The sequence below is a fragment of the Phyllostomus hastatus genome, unplaced genomic scaffold (genome assembly GCF_019186645.2).
Source record: "Phyllostomus hastatus isolate PE091 unplaced genomic scaffold, TTU_PhHast_1.1 phas_scaffold_21, whole genome shotgun sequence".
Lineage (NCBI taxonomy): Eukaryota > Metazoa > Chordata > Mammalia > Chiroptera > Phyllostomidae > Phyllostomus > Phyllostomus hastatus.
In genome coordinates, this window is record NW_025334017.1 from 23,720,800 (window position 1) to 23,746,281 (window position 25,482).

At 45.2% G+C, this 25,482-nt stretch overlaps 1 protein-coding gene across 2 annotated transcripts in view; it reads right to left on the bottom strand.

The window, feature by feature from the left end:
• The window catches only part of NCALD (neurocalcin delta), a 339,563-nt gene extending 324,640 nt beyond the window's left edge, over positions 1-14,923 (bottom strand). For both annotated transcript variants that reach the window (XM_045861406.1, XM_045861404.1), the window contains exon 1: positions 14,842-14,923. The gene's annotated coding sequence lies outside the window, so the exon portion shown is untranslated. The remainder of the gene's footprint in view (positions 1-14,841) is intronic.
• Positions 14,924-25,482: the final 10,559 nt, after the last annotated feature.

Genomic DNA, 25,482 nt, shown 5'->3' on the forward strand with positions numbered 1-25,482 from the left:
TACCAAACCCTGTACATGCCGGGTTTCCCCACACAAATATACCCCCTGTAATGTTTAACTTATAAACGAGGCACAGTAAGAGATTAATGACAACTCATAATAGCACAATTATAATAACGTGCTATTATAAAAGTTATGTGAATGCGGCTTCTCTCTCTCAAAGCATCACCCTGTGCCGCGCCTGCCCTTCCTGGGGCGATGTGAGGGGCACAACGCCTGCGTGATGAGAAGCGTTTGCAGCGCGAGGTGCAACAGCCAAGCCAGCACAGAATTCTTTTTCCCTCTTCCCAGTTCCGCCTGTACAAGATTCGTTCTTACCAGAGAGCTTAGCAACCCCAGCAACCAATTTTTTTCATTCTTTATTAAGTAGGGAACTTTGACCTTTCCCTTAAAGGAAAGGGCAATGATGCGGCAATCTGCTGCATTTATCAAATGATAAATCTATTTATCAAAATAGAATAACGATGCAAAAGAAACAGGAACGCTGGCCAGGGCGACATCCCAATATTAAACGATTGTAAATAACAACAGAGTAAAGTCCATCTCTCCTCTCAAACTTGCCACATAATCCAAGTTAATCATCTCACATTCGCGTCTGCAGTATTTCGGACCCTATTTCTATCACTGAATTAAGGTAAATATTTCCCCTTCAAGTGCATACAGTGGTCAGATAAACGCTCAAAACGATCATATAGCTCTACAGAGATATAGATGATATATATCTTTACATAAATCCTTACAAAAATGTTCACATAAAAGTAATGACAGACAATATCCCAAATATTAACACTGCCTTTGAACTATGGGTGATAACACTATAATTATGTTCCTAAAAGTGTAGGGGTCAACTAGAGAGTTTTCATTTCCATACAGCTATGAATACACCCAAGGGTATTCACTAGTGAAAGAAATTATCTGACATGTTTATAAAATCAAAAAAAATTTAAAGAACGTAATCATCCCCCTAATTTACCTCTTTAGTAAATTCGAGTATTTGCGTATCTTACATGGAATCATTTTTGAAAGGCGGTGCACTTGTACGTTTGATATTAAAGAGCAGCCACCGCAGCAACAGGACTTTTACACTCGAGACGTTGCACCTCCTGCTGACATGCGTGTGCCCACTTAACCTTCTCGACCTTCTCAACGACCCCATGAAGCAGGTATGACGTATTTATTACCCAGCTGTCACCTTACGATACAAGCTCCAGGGGGCTGCACAGCTAATAAGTGGCCTTCTGTTTTTCTTACACCAAAAATAACCTTTGCCTAAGCTTGGCATGGACGACCTATAAGTAAAACCATTATCAACTAACCAAATCAATAGACTATCAATGCAGAGGCAGCAGTGCTGAATGAAGGAGATACTGAATTACTACGTGGATTTTCAAAAAGTTCCCAGTTCCCAGATTAGAATTGGAGGAAGGAAGTTATACATGGCCTTCCAACAAAAGAAACAGAAAAAAAATAAAATAAACCAATTAAATGGTCTGGTGGAAAAGAAAAAAAGGTATAGAAAGGACTAAAAATAGTTTCTATCTTATCTTGGCTTTAATAATACCAGATTAGCAGCATTCTCTTGGGAATGTCACCTAGGCAACCAGAAAAACAGACAGAGATGTTCAGAAAAATATATGTATATAAATCTATTTTTGCCATCTTTTGAACACAAATAATCACTCTTGCAAAAAGGACTATAATCAGGATATTGTAGGGGGGGGGGGGGTATTTACAGTAGTTACAGAAGTTTTCTAAGTCGATGCCCAGAGTCAAGTAGGAGAATAAGGCATAAAAGCAGGTCTGTATTGATATAAGAAACCCAGACCCATTGCCTCAAATTCAGGTCCATAATCTATTAGGAAAGTTAAACATATTTTTCTGTGTTCTTTAAATCTCATGTTTTCATCTCATACACCACAGGCAGACTAATACAGAAGGGGGTAGGCTGGCAAATTTTTAAACATACCGGGAAAACTGTCTTGAGTGCCACTTAATTAGGGGGACCACATGTCCCTGCTCACCCTGTCTGTGCCTTCTTACTTGGTGTGTTTATTAAAAAACACTTGTCTTTCATTCCCAAAGCGTCCCCAGGTGAACAGTAAATTATACGGTCACCTCGTATCTGGCCAAGACAAACTTCTTGACCTAACAATGTTCTGGCAACTAGGATACACACTTACATTAGTACCCCCCCAAAATTATAAGATAGAATCCCCGACCTTCAGAACAGTAGACACTAGCTGAGAAGACAGAAATAACACCCGAAACAACAGTGAAACTGAAGAAAATGATAATCATCGCTGCAGCCTAGGCTGTAAATGCCTGAGTTCAGATCAGAGACAAAGCAGCCGTTGCCTCCCCTGAACTGGGACGCTCCATAGGACTCATGGCAACAGCAACCATGCTCTTTGAGCACTTGCTGTATACCAGGCACTGTGCCAAGGCAGACGCCCACGTGATCTCACTTGGCGCTCACAGCAACCCTAGACGCAGGGAGCTATCATTCTCCTCATTGTACAGATGCGATGACTCTCCCACAGTTACACCAGAGAAGCCAAATGCCTGACTCCCAAGCACGTGTTCCCCACCACTTCGATGTGGACACGTTGCTTCCCGGTTGGCCAGCCTTCCCAGGCACTGGCATAGCAGTCACGTGTCATCAGAGCCATCAGCTTCTCCGAGGCGGTGCACTGGTGTGCTCAAACCCTGGCAAAGGGCTGCTGGATCGGTTAGGGCCCAGGCAGCAGAGGGTGCTATTTAATCCTGCTGAGGAGTCCTGCTGAAGAGGCTAGGGAGAAGACGGTGATCACCGGCTTAGGAAAGCAATGAAGTATCATGCAGTACTAAGGCAGCAGGGAGTCGTCACTGCCCCTAAGCCTGGGTGCGCCAGGGCAGGGAGTGGTTTAAGGCGCCCAAGGAGGGGAGCTGTGTGGAGAGGCCATCTGGCAGGAGCTGTGAACTTTGAACACAGATGAAGCCAGCCTGCCACGTGCCACCCAGCAGGAGGGAATGGGAAAATAAACAACCTACCTCACTCTCCTCCCACCCTCCCAAGCGTGGGCTGGACCCACCTGTGGTCGATTTATACCAGAAGTCAGAAGACAAAGGTGGCCATTGACGCCAATGGTCATCGAGATCAGCCTCTCAGGGCACAGAGCCAGGTAGATAAGGGGCAAGAGAGGATCTGGAGGAGCCAACAAGAGATGTGCTTGCTGTGCCCTTGCCCTACAGAAGGGTATGGTCCCACTAAGGCAAGTATACTGTCCTTGTCACTCCTTAGATGTCAAGAAGGTAAGCAAGAAGAGGCCATCCTCAGCGCCCATGCAAGGCCACGGCCAGTCCATGGGCAGGTGACCTGTGCAGTTACACAAGGCCTCGTGCTCAGGAGGTCACCACACTTGTCTAACGCTCTGCCCGCACTCTCTAGAAGTTCTTCCTATTTTAGCAAGGACTCCACACATTCACTCTGCACTGGGCCTCACAAGCTCTGCAGCCGGGCTCCTGCAAGGCAGGCCAGTTTCTGCAGCTGGTGAGACTAGATTCTGTAAGCATCACAGTGCTCCAGGTATGTTGTTTAAAGCCCACAGATCCAGAGTTAGTATTAACCAGAACGACAGTGATGCAGCAGAATATAGAACATAATGAAGTAAAGGGATATTTTACCTTTTTTTCTTTCCTCTCTCTCCTTTGAAGTCAAACTGCAAAGTGTCTGAGAAACCAAAATTAGCTGCCCTCCCCCTCCCCGAAGAGAAACACACCTTAATTACAACTGCCTCTGCCTTGCACAGAGGAAATAGATTTTGGCTGTTACCCAGTTAATGTGACCAGTGCAGACAACCAAACAAAATAATTCATACCCTGGAGTGGATTTTCTTGATGTGTCCATCTAATGGGCTATAGCCACCAAATTAGCCAGGTAATTGCTAAAGCTACCCTTGGCCTTGCCTCCTGTGCCCCATGTACATAGACCCCAGACTGGGACTCAGTATTGAAAACACAGGCATAAAATGCTCCCTGATGGGCCGGCAACATTTATGAACCATATTTGTAAGCCAATGGTTTCTGAAAGCCTAGAAAGTAAAGCCTATAGTGCTTGCACTTTTCTTTTCTGAAAGTTTCCAACATCTAGCCTTCCTCTGAGTAATTCTAGTCTTAATAGAAGCCAGAAGAGCCCCAAGTGAGAAGCCAGAAGAGGGTCAGTGGCTGCCCTTTCTCCCATTCATTGCCTCCAAGGCCACTGGGCGAAGTGAAGCACAGAAAGCCCCCATCCCAGGCCGAGATCACGCTAGTTTTTGACAGCCTCTTTCACTCACCCTTTCATTTCAGAAATAGGGGGTGGTCAATTATAAGTGTCTTATTTGCTTTGTTGTTTAAAGTTAGAATAAAATTTGCCCTGGCTAGTGTGGCTCCGTGGATTGAGTGCCGGCCTATGAATCAAAGGGTTGCCAGTTCAATTCCCAGTCAGGGCACATGCCTGGGTTGTGGGCCAGGTCCCCGATGTGGGGCACACGGAAGGCAACCACACACTGATGTTTCTCTCCCTCTCTTTTTCTCTCCCTCTAAAAATAAGTAAATAAAATCTTTTTAAATAACACACAAAAAATAAAGGGAGAATAAAATTTTAATAGATCAAATCAAGAGCATTTACAAAACCTCTACTGTATTAAGACACTAGAATCCCTGTGATTAATCAAGTCTAGGGGCATCATAACAGAATCAGAGGTGCAAGGGCTGCAAGGTACAATTATGAGCCCTGTAGTAGGGTGAATGGTGTCCCCCAAAAGTTATCAGGTGAATGTGACCTTAGCTGGAAAAGGGACCTTTGCGGATGTAATGAAGGTGTACCCTGAAGCCAACGACTAGTGCACTTAGAAGAGACACAGAGAGCAGAGGAGGGGGCCATGTGACCGTGAAGGCAGAGAGGAGAGTGATGCCGCCTCGAGCCCAGAAATAATGACATCCACCAGGTGCTGGAAGAGGCCAGCAAAGAACTCTCCCCCAAGGCCTCTGCAGGCTTTGCTCTGCTGATATCTTGATTTTAGACTTCTGGCCTCCTGGTTGGTGAACAAATTCATTTCTGTTATTGAAAGCCACCAGCATGTTATATTTGTTACAGTGGCCACAGGAAATAAACACAAGCCCTCAACCACATTTCTCACCCGCGGCCTCCGCTTCGCAGCCTCCTGGAATGGAAAATATGAGGCCTTCCCGAGCAGCCCAACCTGCTCCACAGCGGCCCTGGTTCTGGCCCCAGGGAAGGTCTTTTCCCCAACACGGTGCTTCATGTGGTTGGAGGCCGCAATCACCCAGCTCCCACACAGCCCTTTCAAGCTAGAGAGCCCCTCAGTCATGCCTCAGGGGAGGTGGGCTCCATCCCACACTGGGCACTGCTTTCTGCATTCCCTCGAGCCGGGATAGGACGGGGGACCCCCCTGTCTCTTGTCCTGAACACTCTTCTTGCAGCGCCGCAGCCCAAGGGCTCATTAATGTTTAACTTACACTGGCAACTCCTTTGGAACATTCAACTTAAAGCAAAACGAAACAAGCCTCCATCTTTTTCATATGGGTTTCGAGGACATATTGTCACCCTCATCAATTATATAGAAAATATTTTTTATCTAAACATAATCAAACAGCTATGAAAATACATGTTATTTAGGAAAAAAAAGAGCAATTCTGAGCAATTCTGAGCAATCACACATTTTGACAGCCAAGCTAAGTTTGTACTTATCAGATTATTCTCAAAGAATCGAAACATACAGGTTTGGGGAAAACCCAACATTTCAGATACACAGAAAAAGAAAATGTTCCTGGGTTCAAATCCCAGGTTCACAAGTTACTAGTTTCTGACCTTGGATGGGTCATACGACCTCTTGATGCTTCAGTTCCCGTATGTGTAAAATAAATAGAATCATAATGCCCCTAATGCTGGACTCTCTCTGCTGGCCCCTCCAGATCCACCTCCTTCCCCCTCCACTCTGCTCTGGGACCCAGATGGCTGTTTCCTTTGTACAAGGTAATCCCGACATCAACAAGCTTTCTTGTCCTCTGGCTTCTGGTTGGTTTGACCAATTGGGAGGCACCAGCAGAAGATCAGAGGTGGGAACAAAGAGTGGCTGGAGAGGCATTCGCCTGGCGCCCTCCTGCCAGGGCACGATTTGGCAGTAGCTGCATCCCCCACGGGAGACCAGTTCCAGACACTGCTCTCTCACGCCAGTTCCAGGGCTGGGGAAGCAGAGGCTTGCGTGTATTGCTAGCCACTCTTGGTGATTTCCCTTAACTTTGCCCACACCTTTTGAATACTGCCTTTATTGAATTAATCCTTAGTATTTAGGACACTGCCTTGTTCCGAAGAAGTACATAAAAGCATTTGCAATCATTATTGTTATTATTATTAACAGCTGTCAATTTGTCTGCAGCACCCTTGGCCATCAGATAGCTCAGTGCCTTATTTACCTTTCCTCCCAGGTCCAATACCTTTCAGTGTGGTGATAAAAAGAAAATAGCCTTAGCTACATAGAGGTGGAGAAAACAATTAGGTTCTCATTCATCTAGACAATTACAATGACCACCTAACTCCTCTTCTGCCTTCCTCTTCTCCCCTTTCTCTCTAATGTCAGGATCCTTCGGATCAAGCCACTGCCACATTCCACAAATGTTCAATAGCTACTCACACCTCTCTGAACGAATGCAGACTCTATCCCTACTCCTCACAATTCAATCCTGACAGAATGTATTAAACATTTCACACCCACTAGGATGGCTATTAATTTTTTAAAAACCAAAAATAGCAAGTGTTGGCAAGGATGCGGAAAAATTGGAATCCTTGTCTCTTGGTGAGTATGTCAAATGGTGCAGCTGCAGTAGAAAACAGTATGGCAGTTCCCCAAAAATAAAACATAAAATTACCATATGCTACAACAAGTCTACTTCTGGATATATACCCAAAAAATTAAAAGGAGAAACTTGAACAAATACCTGCACATCCATGTTCATAGAAGCATTATTCACAATAGCCAAAAGGTGAAAGCAACTCATTGCCCATCACAGATGGAATGTGGAAAGACTTCCACATAAAAAATGGAAAAGACTTCCAGTCAAGATGGCAGCATAGGTAAACACTACTCACCTCTTTGCAGAACCACATCGAAATTACAACTAAATTATAGAATAACAATGACTCCAAAATGTCAGAAATCAAGTTGAGTTGAAGTCTGACAACTGTGGAATTAAAGAAATCACATCCATCCAGGCTGGTAGAAGGGACAGAGACTCAGAATGTGCTGGTCCTACATCTACATGTTGTGGATAAAAATTCAGGAGGATATCTCAGAAGTCAGGTGTCCCCACCCTACATCAGGCCCCCAGCACAGGGTTCCAATGCCAGGAAGATAAGTCCCCATAACTTCAGGCTGCAAACACCAGTAGAGATTGAGTCAGTGGAGAAAATTCTGGAGTCCCAAACAGTTCATCTTAAAGAACCCACACAAAGACTTACACTGACTCCCTCTGAGCTGCATGACTGGGGTAGCAGCTTGAAAGGCACCAGTGGCATACAGGAAGGAAGTGAAGTATCTGGCATCAAGGCAAGAGCTGGGGGACAGCTTACTCCCAGACAGAAAGGGGGCAGAGGCCATTGTCCCTTTTCTGAATCCTCCCCCCACAAAGCCACAGAGCCAGAAGGCAGGTGCCATATCAGACATTTCATCAATCTGGCTAACACTGTTTGCCCTGCCCTGGAGATTCCCTGAGGCTCCATCCCACCCAACTTACAGCTGTTAACCGTGGTTTTTCCATATAAATGGCTGGTCTTGGCTCATGCTTCACAACTTACTACATCCTTTCAAATAAGCAACTGTTGGTCTCAACGAGACCCCCAGCCCCTGAAGCCCTGGCTAAGTGGCCCCAGGCACAGCACTAGTAGCAGCCAGACTACATTCACAACTTGGCTTTGCTGGGTATCATCAAGCATAGCACAAGTAGCAGCCATCTCAGATTGCTTTATAGCTCATGCAGGGTAGCCCCAGGCACAACACAGGTGGGGGCTAATCTTGGCCTGCATCACCCAGGAAACCCCAGGGCCTGCACACCTAGTGGGCAACCACAGACCATGTAGGAGCACCACCACTCTGCCCCTGCACAGCTAATCCTCCATGGAGGGCACAGATTGGTGGTCAGTGGTCATAGCCAGTCCTTGCAGCTGACTGCCCTGGCTAAATCCCTCTCTGTGACCTGGCAGCAGTAATCATGGCTCAACTACAAGAGGAGGATGTACTCAGCCCACACAAAGGACACACCTTCAGTACCTAGCTTGGGTGATAGGGGAGGCTGTGCTACAGGACCCTACAAGACACCTACTACATGAGACAGAATCATGGATACCAAGAGCATTTTGATAGTTGCCAGATGGCATGGGTGGATAGGGGAATGGCTGAAGAGTTAAGGAGATTAAGAACTACAAATAAGGAGTCATAAAAGCTCTACCTAATACACAGAAACAAACACAGGGAGGCTTCCAAAATGAGGAGACAAGGAAACATAGCCCAAATGAAAGAACAGATCAAAACTCCAAAAAAAAAACTCAAACAAAATGGAGATAAGCAATCTATCAGATGCAAGGTTCAAAACACTGGTTATAAGGATGCTCAAGGAACTTAGTGAGGATCTCAACAGCATAAAAAAAAATCCATTCAAAAATGAAGGATATGTCATTGAAATAAAGAACAATTTACAGAGAAGCAACAGTAGGGTGAATGAAGCCAAGAATCAAATCAATGATTTGGAACATAAGGAAGCAAAAAATTACCAAGCAGAACAAGAGGAAAAAAGAATCCCCCCCCCCAAAAAAAAAAACAAGGATAGTGTAAGCATCCTCTGGGACTATTTCAAGCATTCCAACATTCGCATCATAGGGGTGCCAGAAGGAGAAGAGAAAGAGCAAGAAATTGGAAATCTGTTTGAAAAAATAATGAAAGAAAACTTCCCTAATTTGGTGAAAAAATAGACATGCAAGTCTAAGAAGCACAGAGAGTCCAAACAAGACGTATGTGAAGAGACCAACACCAAGACACATCATAATTAAAATGCCAAAGATTAAATACAAAGAGTAGATCCTAAAAGCAGCAAGAGAAAAGCAGTTAATTGCCTACAGGTGAGTTCCAGTAAGAGTGTCAGCTGATTTCTCAAAAGAAACTTTGTAGGCCAGAAGGGACTGGCAAGAAATATTCAAAGTCATGAAAAGCAGGGACCTACAGCTAAAATTGTTCTACCCAACAAAGATATCATTTAGCGTTAAAGGGTGATAAATAGTTCCCCAAACAAGAAAAAACTAAAGGATTTCATAATCATCAAACCATTCGTATATGAAATGTTAAAGGGACTTACTTAAGAAAAAGAAGAAGATCAAAACTAGGAACAATAAAATGACAATACATACAAATCTATCAACAATTGAATCTAAAAAACAAACTAAATGACCAAGAAGAACAGAGACAGGATCGTGGATATGGAGAGCATTTTGATGGTTACCAGATGGGATGGGGGTAGGGGAATGGGTGAGGAGGTGAGGAGATTAAGAAGTACAAGTAGGTAGTTGTAGAACAGCCATGGGGATGTAGAGGACAGTGTAGGAAATACAGGAGCCACAGGACTTACACACGTGACCCACGGGCAGGAACAATGGTTGGGGTGGGGATTGCTTGAGGAAGTGAGGGGTGCTGGGTGGAGGGAGGCAAGGGGGTAAAAACTGGAACAACTATAACAACATAATCAATAAAATATAAAAAAAGCTTTTAAAAGGGGGTATACACATATGATGAAATATCATTCAGCTTTGTAAAGGAAGGCAATTCTCACACATACAGCGATAAGACCAAACCTTGAAGACATGGCAAGTGTAATAAGCCAGTCACAAAAGGACAAATCTTGTATGATTTCATTTATGTAAGGTGCCTAGAGGAGGCAAATTCATAGAGACGGAAAGGAAAATGAATGGTGGTTGCTAGGGCTGGGTGGCAGGGTAGACGGATGGTTTTTGTGTACCGGGTGTGAAGTTTCGGCTTGGAAAGATGAAAACATTCTGGAGATGGATGGTGACAGCCGCACAGTGATGTGAATGTACTTACTGTACTTAGCGCCACAGTTAAATGATATGATTAGCATGGAAATATTTATGTTATGTACGCTTAGCCACAATAAAAACAAATCATGTATTCAAGAAATATTTACTGCTTGACTATCGCGCAAAGCACTGTAGTAGGGATGTGTCAGTGAACAAACCAGAAGGTCATGGTCTCCACTGAGGGGGCTCTGCTCCTGCACTTCCGCCCCCATAGCTCCAGTCACTCTGTCCCCTGATTATGTCTCGCACTTCCATATTAAAATATAAATACAGATAGGGAACTAGATCTTATTCTTCCTGTATCCCTGGAGCTTAACACGATGCTGCGCATGTAGAAACTGCTCAAGATAATTGATTGAATAAGTGAGTAAAATTCCAGCCAAAGAAGTCTGTCTTTTTCCTTTCTCCTATCTTCTAGCCTGTCAGTACGTAACATTTCTGGAAGTTAGTCTGCTGTATTTTCAGAAATAAAAGAATAGAGCTTCACGTTAAACTCACTTTAAATTTTTCTGTTCACAGATAACTAAGCGCATAAAGTATGTCCTTGGACAAGCTAACGAGTGCCCGAGGCCTGTTTCCCTCACCTAGGGAGTGGGGGTGCTGCTAGCAGTGCTGTGGTGGAGGTCTCCTGCTTTGCAATCTGAAACCCATCAGCCCGTCTGCAGGTGCCAGCTCAGGGGTGAAACCCGTGCCCAAGCCCAGCTCTAGCACTGTGTGGAACCCCAGCCGCGGTAACACAGGGACAGGCCTGGGGCCCAGTCAGAGCCAGTGAGCCACAGCCAGTCATTGTGAGCAATACTGGCAGAGAGGCTCCCACTTTCCGGCTGGATTTAAAACTCAGACTACATAAACTCTGAAACTCTGCCCTGGCTGGTGTGACTCAGTGGATTGAGTGCCAGTCTGCAAACCAAAGGGTCGCTGTTTCGATTCCCAGTCAGGGCACATGCCTGGGTTGTGGGCCAGGTCGCCTTTCAGGGGCACTCGAGAGGCAACCACACATTGATGTTTCCCTCTCTTTCTCCCTCCTTTCCTCTCTGTCTAAAAATAAATAAATAAAATCTTTTTTAAAAATCTGAAGCTCTTAGAGCCATCCTATAATGAAACGGGGCCTAAAAATGGTAACAACTCCAGAAAGCAAACCAAGAAACGTGGAGAGAGAAATCAAGTCCTGATAATGATGCTGGAGTCCTGGATTGAGCCTTACCTGAAGTATCCTTCTGAGTTCTCAGAGCCAAAATAATGTTTCCTTTTTTACCTAAAATAGTCTGACAGTTGCAACAGAACTGAGTCCTAATTAAAATAAATATTTCCCAAAAATGTTACAAAGATGAAATGAGATCTTCTTTTACGTACATATTGCACACTCAATAAATGGGCAAATGTTAACTACAGTGATAGTTCATTGTTGTGGTAGAAATTTCCTGGCTTCTTCTCGGAATCCCTTTCAACTCATGTGCTCTGCTCTGGAATACTCTCCATCACGGATGCTCTCTAGCACGGTGACAGAGATAGAGGGATGGTGAGGACAAAGTTTGTCTGCCACCACTCCCAAATCCCATACCCTGACAACCATCACTAACTGGTCACTGCAGTCATTCCTACTGAGTCAGGACCTGGCCACGGATTCATATTCAGCCCACTTCTCCAGGCGGCCGCGACCCATCAATCAAAGATGACATGCAAAATGAAACCAATTCTCTCAGCTTCAGAACAGCAGTTGACAAAGTTTTTCCATAAAAAACTAGGTAGGGTTTTATGCATGATCTGTTACATATTCTTCTTTGTGTTTTGATTTGTTTATAGCCCTTTAAAAATGTAAAAACCATTTTTGCTCTCTCAGCTGTACAAAAAAAAAAAACCTCTGCTCTGCATCCTTGACCCAGACTCGGTGGCTTTCCCAGAGCACCAGGCACCGGCTTTGTCTCCCTCCGTAGGGCTCCTGGGGAAGGGAGCTCTTGGAAGTGCTGCCTTAGTTGGAGGTGCACCCAGAGAACACACTGAGTTGCCCGAAAGTAACAGAGGAGCTTTGATGACGGGAGAGAGTTCCTGTTCTCATTATACCAGTCCCAGGGCAAGCTGAAATCCACACTCAGGGCGGGGAGCTACAACCGAAGGAAGGGCACAAAGCTCACGCATGTGGTGACCTTCACCTCTGCCTACGGAACCAAATCCACTCACCTCACACAGCTGGACCTCCACCCCCACCACCCAACCTGAGGTGTTTGACCTTTTCATGAGGGAAGCAAGGAGAGAGTTCAGATCACTACATTTCCACTGTTAGTCTGATCTCTTACACACACACGAATACACACGAACACACACGAACACACACCTCTGAAATGGTTCCAAGACGGCATGTCACACTTCCCAACACTTTTTATTGTGGAGTAGTGTGTGTAAGATCAGTTTGGTCCTCTTCTACGCCATCCTTTATGTTTGTTCCTGCCGTTAGGGCAAAGGGCTGAACTTCGCCTCACTGATACTCAGTTACTCATTCAACAGGCATCTCCCAATCCACCTCCCAAGGCACTTGCAGGCAGGGAAGAACGATAGGGAGATGATGATGCAGAGTGATGTGAGGGGCATGTGCGGGGTAACGGGCCAGCACCAAGCAAGGACAGCTTGGCCAGCTCGGGGTGGGGGCCCAAGCGTTCTGCTGGAAGGCAGCGTGGCTGCAGCTGAGTTGGGAAGAATGCATAGGAGTTGACCCAACGAGGGAGGGTGGGAGGGGGACAGGCACTGAGACTCCGTGGCCAGGGCAGAGGCCCTCGTGGGGAGGCTTGGGAGATGAGACTGGTGAGGAAACAGGGTGGGGTCATGAAATTCCACGGAATCCGAACTCTATCCTGAAAACCACAGAAAACCTCTGGAGGAAGTGAAGCAGAATGACAGGCTTAGATTTCCATTTCCAAAATGAGCATTCCAGTTGCAGCTCGGAGAACAGACTGGAGCAAGAGTGTCGACCGGGAGTAAGCAGCCCGGTGTGAAGGCGGTTGGAGCAATTCAGGCAAGAAGTTATGAGGCCATGAACTAATTGATGACAACGACAAAAATACTAAAAGCTCATATTTGTGCGGCACTTACTACTGAATAAGCACTGTGTAGAGTGCTTTCTGTACGTCAACTCATTTGATCTTTACAACAAGCCTGAGATGGGTTGGTTCTATTATCAATGTCGCGGCACAGATCAGGAGACAGAGAGGTGAAGTAAGGAGCCCAAGGTCTGGGAGCCATTCACGCTCCAACCACAGCTCAAATCAAATAGTCTGGCTGCAGAACCCTGCCCCTCACAATCCACTCTCCTAGCACCCTCCTGTGAGGAGTATTCAGAAGTGGGCACTGACGGCTGAAGTGAGACTCCAGGACAACTTCCAGTGGTGTGCAGTGGGTACCTGAACATTTGGGTTTCACTTCTTGAGCCTCTCCCACTGAATAAAGCCCCTCCCCAAGCATGCACTCAGCCCCCAGTGGTGTCCCCATGCACCCATACTCCCCTCTTCATCCCACCACCCCCTTCTCCCTGGCAACCCCTGCATGCTACGTTTGACCCTAAAACCCAGGCGTCTTCCAGTTGTGAAAAACCTCACCAGCATTGCTCTTTAGGTCTGAGGAGCACCAACAGAGAGCCCTGCTCCCTGTAATACAGCTGTTTAAGCCTGCTATTTTCAAATCAGACAGAACTGGGAGAACTTTGGGCAAGCTTGTGTGGTTTCCTTCTCCTCCGGTGAGTGAGCCCTTGGCCGTTCTGCCTCTGTGTTCCCCACTAGTTTTTCTATGAACAGAACGTGTACCATATTTTAAGGCCAACGTGCAACACAGTTGGCTGGCCTGGCGTGCAGCCTCAGCCGGACCCTCAGGAAGAAAGCGGTCCTGGCAGGGAGATCTTTAGACAGCCAAACGGCTCTCTTTCTCTGGGCGGTGAAGTGGAAGCGAGCATCTGCAGCGAGAAACTTGTGTATTTCCTGCGGACAGGGAGACCTCCTGCCCCTCCCGGGTTGATACAACCCACTTTGCACATCCTGCTTCTCTGAAGCTAAAAATAAATCGGTATGCACTGAAAAATACTCAAACACATCTCCCCAGCACACCCCTTCCCGAGTCCCTGAGGGCCGGAGATGCAAATCTTTCAGGTCCTGAGTCCAAAACACAGACCACTCCTCCTGGATTTTCAACTAGTGCCTTTCAGACGCTCCCAAAGCCCCCTTCCCCGGTCTCTACTCCTGGCACACGCCTTCTGTGGCCTCTCAGGGCCGATCGTAGGCCCAGGAACCAGCCAGTGTCCTCGACCTTGACCCCAACCCCCACCTGGGACAGAAGCTCCTGAGGTCCCCAGGCCACCAGGCTCACGAACGCCCCCTTCCGACCCAGCGCGCCCCCATCCTGCTTGCCCCGCGCACCTCTGCGCGTCCCTCTCCGCAAAGTTGCTTTCTCCTTTTCTGCCTGCCATTCACCCTCAGGGTCTTTGGTTTTGTTTTGTTTTTTTCCCTCAGAGGCACTAAGAGGGCGAAGTGATTCAAGGAAGGGCTGCGGTGACAGGTCCCCAGGACCGCACGCTCCTCGTGCCCGCCCATGCGCCCGCTGCGCCCCAAGTCCGCCTGTCCCCACAGCAGCCACTCCCCCACCCCCACTGTACCCCCACCCCCACCGCCAACCCCACCCCAGGCTGCAACTCCGACTCCGCTCTGGCTCCAGAGAAACGGAGGGCAAACGCTGCGACTCACCGCCTCAGCTGCTCTCGGCGTCTGTGTCGCCGCAGGCGAGGCGACGGCAGCGCCTTCCCTCCGCCCGCCTCCCCCTGGACAGCAACGCCGCCTGCCGCGCCCCCCTCCCCAGCCTCGCTCGCTGCCTCCTTCCTCGAAACCGCCCACCCCGCCTCCCCACTGCGCCCGCCTGGCAGGCAGCCTCTCTTGGGGTTCAGGGGGGCCAAGCTGAGGTGCAGGGTTTTACAGGTGCAGTGGATGCCCCCACCTTGCCCCGTGCAGCCACCAGACTCATCCACGTTGTGCATCCTAGTCCTAGCCCACCGCCCAAATTTCTGGCCAGGCTGCGCTGGCACTTTCCAAGGGGTGCCATCCGTTTGCCTGTTCAGGTCGTGGGGTGGTCAATCTCAACCCGCAGCACCTTCTGCTAGGCTTTGGTGTGGGGTGGAGAGAGGCGACTGGAGTCCCTGATGGTTGTGGCGAAGTTCAAGGGGGCCTTGGCAGGACATACATACTCACAAGGTGCGAGGGGGCTGCTCTTGCCTAACCAATGTTTTCACTATTCAAAGCCTGTGAATGGTCTAGAGATGGCTTAACAACAATTCGGAAAAAGGACAACTGAGGGGGCACCTTACACTCCCACCACCACCCTGTGGACCACCCCAGAATGTCACCAAATCTTTCATGTCCACTGGAGAGGTACAAAGCATGTGTCTTGTCTGTTCGTTCAACCACTATGTTTTGGTCTTACAGTGTTGGCCACTCATGACCTTTCAAAAAGCCACTGTAACTTTTTGCAATTGTCAACCCCAGCGACATTTCCAGAACCTATCAGAGGTGTGAACAGCAACTGAGATTCATTGATTTAAACATTTGCTGGTTAAAAATAGCAAAAGGTGCCATGTTGTAAAGCTGTAAAGTCACCTTGACCTGTCCATGTTTGTTATCACAATGACAAAATCTTTCAATATGACTAGTCATGGAAATGACAGTTTTATTTAGGTCTAAACAGCTGCCAACCCTGATTTGAAAATCAAGTGAATAGGTTCGCCTGACCGAAGCCATCCTCTTCATTCTGCCTTCAGTTTCCACATCAACCACTCCCCCAGGCAGTGCTTGAGTAGCAACACTGTCCGAGAGGCCAGCAAACCGTGACTGGATACTAAAACTCATTCTGGTGTGGATTCTGTCCACACCCACCGGAACCACCCAGCGAGCTGGCTTGTTGTTTCGTTTGTTAATGCTTGGCCTAGGCCTCCTCCCCAGAGATTTGGATTTGACTGGTGGGGGGTGTAGCCTTGCCTGGGCATGTTTTCCTTGGGCCCCAGGAGGTTGCGATGTACAGCCGGGGTTGGCCACCTGGGCTCGGGCAATCACCAAACAGCCTAAGGCAATGGGATACAGAAGGAGAAAGGTTTGAAGCCAGGAAAGAGGTCTGAGCAGGTGTTGCCAATTCCAATGTCCCTAAAAGGGCTTACGGGATCAAGGAGCAGGCAGGAAGAAGCGGCTTGGGCTGGGTGGACCGGGGCAGGCTGGGAAGGGCATCGTGCCGCAGAGAGGGCAGCTTCCTTTTTCTACACGGGAAATGCAGGTCCAGGGTGGCCATCAAGTCGGGCAGGTTTTTTTTTAAGTTTTCCATTTGGTTTTGGTTTTGGTTCTTCTTTTTCAGAGAAGCCAGAAATGCACATTTCATGTGAACTGTTCTCAATGTAAAATATTGGAAGCTAATTTTTACATCTTTTACATGCTCTGTAGGCCAAGAGAGGTTTGTGGGCCACAAGGGGTCCCCAGCCGCGACGTGGGCTGGTGGGTGCCCGCGGACACTGCAGGAAGACCCTGGTGGGCCAGAGGCAGCAGCGGGGAGGTGACAGTGGCTGGGGTGGCAGTGTCGCTCAGTGATTTAAAGCCCACTTTCTTTATTTTTAAATCTTGCTTTAATCAACTCTGCTTTTTTAAAAAAAAAAGCTTTATTGAGATATAATGTATATAGTATAAAATTCAGTCCTTCAAAGTACACGATTTAATGTTTTTACTGTACTCACAACTATCACCACAATCAATTTTAGAGCTGAGCTGGATCGCCCCCAGAAGAAATGCTGCACCTGCTGGCACTCATGCCCTTCCTCCTCCCCCCCGGCCCGTGACATCCACTGAACAACGTCCTGTATCTGTAGACTGTCCCATTCTGGACATTCCATAAAATGAAGACTTCGTACAATAATGTGAAGTCTGTTCGGCCTGGTTTCTGTGACTTAGTACAGTGTTCATCCACGTCATCGGTACCTCATTCCTTGTTACGAACAAATAGGGCCCCATGACATGGAAACATCGTTTATCCATTTACCAATTCATGGACATTTGGGGTGTCTCCACTTTTTGGCTGTTCTGAATAATGTTCTATGAACCTTCCCGTGCAGGTCTGTGTGTGGGTGGATGTCTTTACTGCTCTTGGGTGTGCATCTAGGAGTGGAATTGCTGGGCCACGTGGCAGTTCTACACTGGACATTTTGAAGAACAGCACAGTGTTTCCCAAAGGCGCTGCACCCCATTACGTTCACACCAGCAGTGTGTGAGGGCCCCCGTTTCCCCACACGCTCAGCAGTGCTTGTTATTTGCCATTTTTACGTTTCACCATCCTAGTGCGAAGCGATGTCTCATTGTGGCTGTGATCCGAATTTTCCCAGTGGCCGAGGGTGTTGATCATCTTTTCATGTGTTTATCTTCCTCAGAGAAATGTCTTTTCAGATCGTTGGTTCACTTTTTTAACTGGGTTATTTGTCTATTAGTATTTTTATTATTAAGGTATAAGAAAGAGTTCTTTAAATATTCTGAATATAGTTCCCTATCAGATATATAATTTGCAAATATTTCCTCCCATTCTTGGGTTGTCTTTTCATTTCCTTGGTGGTATCTTTTGAGGAACAAAAGTTTTCATTCTAATGAAACACATATTATTTATGTGTTCTTTCATTGCTTGTACTTTTGCTGTTGTATCTAATAGGTTTTGCCTAATTCAAGGTCACAAAGATTTATGCCTGAAGATTTATGACTGAATTTATGCCCTACTTTTACTTTTTTATTTTTAGTTTTTAAAGATTTTATTTATTTACTTTTAGAGAGAAGAGAAGGGAGGGAGAAAGAGAGGAAGAGAAACATCAATGAGTGGTTGCCTCTCACATGCCCCCACCTGGGGACCTGGCCCAAAACCCAGGCATGTGCCCTGACTGGGAATTGAACCAGTGACTTTTAGGTTCACAGGCCAATGCTCAATCCACTGAGCCACACCAGACAGGTGGGCCCAACATTTCAAAATGTCCCTTAACTGTGTGATACTGGAAACAAGGAACACTGAGACAACTGGCATTAGACTTGTAGTCAGAGTCTCTTGCTTACACAGGTTTAATTTGCTGGGACAGCTCTCTCACCACAGCACTGGGTCAAGTTTGGGCACCGAATTGAAGTTTTTGTCTAGGAAGTAACTGAATGTATAAATTTTGGACTAGTTAGGCCAACAACAGCATGTATTTGTTCATCCACTCCACAAATGTTTCCTGAGGGCTTCCTATGTGCTTGAGCTGTTCTAGGTTCTCAGGACACAGCCCCAAAGAAGACAGACAAGATCCATGCTCTGGTGATGTGGTGAGGTTTCCAGTTCAATGACAGAGACACAGAGGGCAGGTGGGGTGGGAGGGGGAGCGAAATATATAACAAATAAGAACTGTATCAAAAATTCACGTAGGGCAACATGCTGGGACAACTTAGGGAAGCAGCCAGGCAGAGGAAACATTGTGCAGAGGGTCTAGTTTGGAGGGGAAATTGCACAGCTTACTCCAAAAACACGAAGAAATCTAATGTAGTTGGAGCTGGAGCTCAGTGGAGCTGTAGCTGGTGGCGAAACTCCCTGGAAAGTAGAGCCCTAGCCAAAGGTTGGGTGCTACGACTTCATAGGACAGTGAAACCCCCCAGGGAAGAAGAACTGAGAGGAGAGAGCAGTGAGTCGGGAACAGAGGTGGAGAGCTGTAAGGAAGGGTGTCACACAGCTCCTTGTCGTTAGAGTTGCAGGAAGCACCGTGGGTTTATATGAGGCATTATGGAGACATCAGTTGAAGGAGGATCCAAGAGAAAGGGGATGAATTCTGGTGTTCAGAGAAGCAGTGTAAGGCTTCCGAAGCTCCAAACACCTGTTGGAGGTGAGGGGAAAGAGCACTGGTGCGGTGGGAAGAGAAGAAGTTAATTTGCAGGCTCCTTGTTCCCACTGGCCAGCGTTAATCACCGTCACTCCAGGGTTGCATGTGAGTGGTCACCAAGTAGGTGTCTGGGAAGCACTGGGGAAGGCCCCAGGTGTCCGACAAAGGGCGTACGCTGGGAGGTGAGGTGCCATTGGGCTGTATCCGAAAGCCACCCAAAAGACAGGGAGCAGCAGTCCCAGAGAGCTCCTCAGTCTGAGGTAGTGTGACACAAGGAGCAGCAAACTGGCTCCATCACCACAACGACAGCACAAACCATTGCTAGATGTTACTAGAAAGTTGGTGTCTTGTCATCAGTACAGGGGGAAGGGGAGAGCGAAATGCGGCCAGAGAATGGCAGGCCCAGGCCATGAGGTACTGTGCGAGTCAGAGTAAAGAACACAAAATCCATTCTAGTTGGAATTTATCCTAAGAACAACACAAGGTCATGGAGTGCTCTTCATAAATTTATGTACAGTAAGTAAAACTCACTTTGTAAAGGAACAGCTCTGCAAACTTGGATAAATGCAGAATTGTGCAGCCATCACAGCCATCGAGACCCGAAGAAGCGCCATCGCCCCAAAATGCTGCTGCCCATGGAGCCAAGCCCTCCCTTAACCGTCACCCAGGCAACCACTGGTGCAGCCTTCAGCTCTGTAGTTTTGTCCGTTCAAGAATGTCATATCAATGGAGTCACACAGTGTGTAGGCTTTTAAGTAGGTCTCCTTCCTCTTAGCATCATGCACGGGTGATTCATCTGTGTTGTTGGGCACATCATTGGTTTATTCCCTTTATACCATATGAATGTATCACAGGTTGCTGATCCATTCACCAGTTGAAGGGAATTTAGCTTATTTCCTGTTTGGGGCAATTATGAATAGAACTACTGTCAACATTGGCCTACAGGACTTTGTGTGAATGGACTTATCATTTCACTTGGGACTGCGTGGGACTGGGATTGCTGGATCCCACGGTGTGTGTTTACCTGTATAAGGAACTGCCATTCTGTTGTACATTTGAAACTAATATAATGTTACATATCAATCATATTTTATATAAAATATAAAAATAAATAAAAAGAGAAACTGCCAAATTGCTTTGAATTGCATTCCCAACAGCAACATGGGAACATTCCAATTGTTCTAGTTCTATTTCAGAACTTGATATTGCTAGAGTTTTGTTGTTTTGTTTTATTTTAGGCACTTTAAAGAGTGGGTAATGGCTTTAATTTTCATTTCCCTAATAACTAATGATGTTGGGCATCTTTTCATGTATTTATATGCCACCTATTTGATTCCATTGAAATGTCTTTCAAAATGTTTTCTATTTCTTCCCTGGTTCATTTGCTCGTGCATTAATGAGTTTATCGTTTATGTAAGCTGTACCCAAATCCTTCATCAGTTATGTGTCTTGTAACTATTTTTTCTCCCAATATGTGCTGTGTCTTTTCATTTTGTTACCAACAGTCCTTCACAAAGCAAAAGTTTTAATTTTGATGAAATCTAATTCATAAATTCATTATATGTCATCCTGATGGTGTTATATCTCTTTACCTAATCCCACGTCACAAGGGTTTTCTCTTAAACGTTTATAGTTTTGCATTTTTATTTAGGCCTAGTATCCATTTTTAGTTCATTTTTGCATAAGGGACCAGGTAGAGGTCAAGGTTCATCTTTTTTGCTTATGGATATCCAATTATTCCAACACCATTTGCTGAAAAGACTATTTTTTCTCCATCTACTTATCTTGCGATCAGTTGGCCCAATGCATGTGGACTTATTTCTAGACTCACTGTTCCGTTCCAGTGATCTACATGCCTGCCCTTTCGCCAGTACTGCCCTGTCCTGATCACTGCAGGTTTTTTATGAGTCTTGAGATCAAGCAGTACAAGTTCTCCAACTCTGTTCTTCTTGTTCTTCTTGTCTTGGCTGTTCTAGTTCCTTTGCCTTTCCACATATGCTTTTGAATATCTTGTCAATATATACATAATCTCTATTGAAATTGTGATTGTAAATACATCAAATCTATAGACCAATTTGAGGATAATTAGGAGCTTAACAATGTTCATTTTTATAATCCTTAAAATATGATAAATTTCTCTATTTAAGTCTTCTCTGATTTCTCTTATAAGTGTTTTGTAGTTTTGAACATAAAGACCCCACACATTTTAAAATATATTTTATTGATTATGGTATTACAGTTGTCCCAATTTTACCCCATTTGCCCCCAGTACCCACATTCCCTGCAGCATTCCCCCCACCTGAGTTCATGTGCATGGGTTATACATATAAGTTCTTTGGCTACTCCATTTCCTATACTGTTCTTAACATTCCCTCTATTTTGTACCTACCAATTAGTATTTCTTAATCCCTGCACCTTTTTCCCCATTCTCCCCTTTCCCCCTCCCAACTGATAATCCTCCAAATGATCTCCATATCTATGATTCTATTTATATTCTGCTTGTTATCTTAGTTTGGTTTTTAAGATTCAATTGTTGATAGTTGTGAATTTATTGCCATTTTAATGTTCATAGTTTTAATCTTCTTTTTCTTATATAATTACCTTTAACACACCATATATTAATGGCTTGGTGATGATGAACTGCTTTGGTTTTGCCTTGTTTGAGAAGCATTTGATCTGCCCTTCCATTCTAAATGATAGCTTTGCTGGATAGAGTAATCTAGATTGCAGGTCTTGCTTGTCATCACTTTGAATATTTCTTGCCAGTCCCACCTAGCCTACAAAATTTATTTTGAGAAATCAGCTGACAGTGTGATGGGAATTCCTTTGTAGGTAACTAATTGCTTTTCTCTTGCTGCTATTAAGATTCTCTCTGTATCTTTAACCTTTGGCATTTTAAATATAATATGTCTTGGTGTGGTCCTCTTTGTGTCCATCTTGTTTGGGACTCTTTATGCTTCCTGGACCCATATGTCTATTTCCTTCACCAAACTACGGAAGTTTTCTTTCATTATTTTTTCAAAAAAGTTTTCAATTTCTTGCTCTTCCTCTTCTCCTCCTGGTATCCCTATGATTCAGATGTTGGTATGTTTGAAGATGTCTCAGAGACTCCTTAGCCTATCTTTGTTTTTATAATTCTTTTTTCTTCTTGTTGATCTGATGGGTTGTTTTTTGCTTCCTTATGTTCCAAATTGTTGATTTGATTCTTGGCTGTATCCACTCTACTGCTGTTTCCCTGTAAATTGTTCTTTATTTTAACTAGTGTATCCTTCCTTTCTGATTGGATCTTTTTTATGCTGTTAAGGCCCTCACTAAGTTCCTTGAGCATCCTGATAACCAGTGTTTTGAACTCTGCATCTGATAGATTGCTTATCTCCATCTCATTTAGATCTTTGTTTGTTGTTACTGTGTATTAGGTAGACCTGCTTTGACTCCTTGTCTTAGAAGTATGGCCTATTGTAGAAAAGCACACCTGTAAGTTGTATGGAGTGGAGCCTTAGGTAATTGACAGGGCAGGGCAACTGGGGTCACTAATCTGTAGTTCTGTGGGGGGCAGGGCTCAGAGAGGCGACAATGACACTGTCTGGCAGCTGGAGTTTTACCTGGGAGGGAGCTGTCTCCTGGCACTCACCCTGATGCCAATCACTTCAATTTCTTCCGTATGCCACTGATGCCCTTCCCGCTGTTTCCCTAGTGCTGAATCCCAAAGGGAGTGGGTCTGCATAAGTCCTAAATACGTTGTAGGCCCTTTAAGTAGGGTCTCCAGAGATGCCTCTTCCTTCCACCCCAACCCCCATTGGTTTTTACAGCCAGAAGTTCTGGGGACTTATCTTCCTGGTGCCGGAACCCGGGCTGGGTGGTCTGGTCTGGGGCTGGGATCTCTCACACTAGAGGTATCCCTCCTGATGTTTACCCACCTCTCCTGCATCTCTCTGTGTGTCTTTGCATCTTTGCCCTTCTTACACGTCTGGATGAATGTGGCTTCTTTAAATCCTTGGTTGTCAGACTTCTGTATAGTTTGATTTTCTGATGATCCTGAGTAACGTTTGTTTTGTAGTCTAGTTGTAATTTTTTCTGTAATTGTGTGGGGAGGTGATGTGTGTTTACCTACACCTCCATCTTAACACATTTTTGCTACTTTTATAACTATGTATTACAATTCCTTTGTGCTATTAAACATGTAATGTAAATCTCAAACTCCAATTGTTTATGACTTGTACATAGAAATATGATTGACTTTTGTATATTCATCTTGTATCATGTAGTCTCGATAGACTCATCTAGTTCTAGGAAGTTTTTCATTGATTTCTCAGGATTTTTTTATGAAGACAATCATGACATTGGTGAATAGGGAGAAAGTTATATTTCTTTTTTTAATATTTTATTTATTTATTTTTAGAGAGGGAAGGGAGGGAGAAAGAGAAAGACAGAGAAACATCAATGTGCGGTTGCTGGGGGCCGTGGCCTGCAACCCAGGCATGTACCCTGGCTGGGAATCGAACCTGCGACACTTTGGTTTGCAGCCCACACTCAATCCACTGAGCTACACCAGCCAGGGCTGAGAGTTATATTTCTTCTTAGCCTTTTATTTTTTCTTGTCTTATTGCATTAGATATAACTTCCAGTTCTATGCTGAATCAAAGTGACAAGAGCTGACATCCTTGCCTTATTCCCAATCTCAGGGACTAGGAAGATATCTTCAGGTTGTCTCCGCTGGAGGGAGTAAAGGGTGTATCTCCTATGCATTTTTAAATCAGTATTCTTTAAAAGTACCCCACTGTACACCCCACAGGTGATTCCAATATCCAGAGAGATTTGGAGACTACCAGTCTATAAGATCTCTTTGCTCCCTGATGGCAAGATCTTAAGGTCTATGAGACAAAATCTTTTATTCAACCAATATTTACTCAGTGTTCTCTATGTGCCAGACACAGTTTTAGATTCTCTCTACACAGTAACTAAAGTTAGTACATGCCCTCACTAATCTTAAGGTCTAATGGAGGAGACTCATATATAAGCCTGTGTTACAATGCAGGGGAAATGCCTAATGGAGGTATATTCCATATTTTTCAGACAATAAGATGCACCTGGGCTTTAGAGGAGGAAAATAGGAAAAAACATTTTTTTAATTTTTATTTATTTATTTTTAGAGAGGGAAGTGAGGGAGATAGATAGAGAGAGAGAGAGAGAGAGAGAGAGAAACATCAATGTGCGATTGCTGGGGGTCATGGCCTGCAACCCAGGCATGTACCCTGACTGGGAATCAAACCTGTGACACTTTGGTTCGCAGCCCGTGCTCAATCCACTGAGCTACTCCAGCCAGGGCTGAAAAAAACATTTTTGAAGCAAAAGATGTGGTGAAATATTTAATAACATAGTATTTCACCAATGTAAATGTAAACAGAACTCAGTAGCAGCATTAACAACCATTATTCCTCCCAAATTGGGGGTGGGGGGTGCGTCTTATAGTAAAAAAAAATATGGTACTTGCTTTACTCTCTCTTAATCCCTAGATCCTTGAAGAAGGAATAAATGTTTTCCTACTGAATTCTAACTGCACCCACTGTGCCTCAGATCCCCAGAGCCACCTAAGGCCAATCATGTCTTCATCTTGCCTAAGAGAGGAGTCTTTCCATTGGTGATGGAGCCTCAAAACTTGTGGACTCCCTTTCAGATAATTTGAGCCTGTCATCTTATTAGGACCTTTTAATTTCTCCTCAGGTACATTTTTCCCTCTTCACCTTACAAGCTCTATAAAAGGGTCTTACTGCTTTTAAACATCTCCTCTTTCATCTCCAATCAGCAATGATCACATTTCACACCCTGTATCTAGATCACGTTGTTTCCTCCTACATGTGTATCTAACAATACATCTTCGTTTAATTATAGCCCATGCCCGCTAGCTAAGGATAAACTGACATACACCACGAAAAGCACAACATCACTGGGATCGGGGGAGATTTCTACTGAAATGGATTATCCACTGCTGCCAACACATTACTACTTCGTCTCTGAAGTATGTACATGAAGAAGTAGACCAAACACTTTTTGACAGTGGCAGCTGAATGATAAGTTACTTTCTAAATGTTCCTATTAATAAGGATTTTCTAGTGGATCTACTCATGTACTGATATGCCAAGGATTTGGAGAAAGTAGCCCAGGAGTTCTGGCCAAGATGGAGACACAGGTAGAAATGCTTCACTTCCTCGCACAACCAAAAGAAAGACAGCAACAAATTTAAAAACAAAAAACAACCAGAACTGCCAGGTATTCAAACTTCATGGAAGTCTGACAACCAAGGAGTTAAAGAAACATTCATCCAGACTGGTAGGAGGGGAGGAGATGCGCAGCCAAGGAGGAGAGGATGCACAGGCAAAGAGGTGGCTGGTAGACCAGTTGGTCCCACATTCGTGGGCCAATAGGCTGGGAAGAACTGTTATGAAGTGAGACAGACTGCAGAACCCAGGGTTTCAGT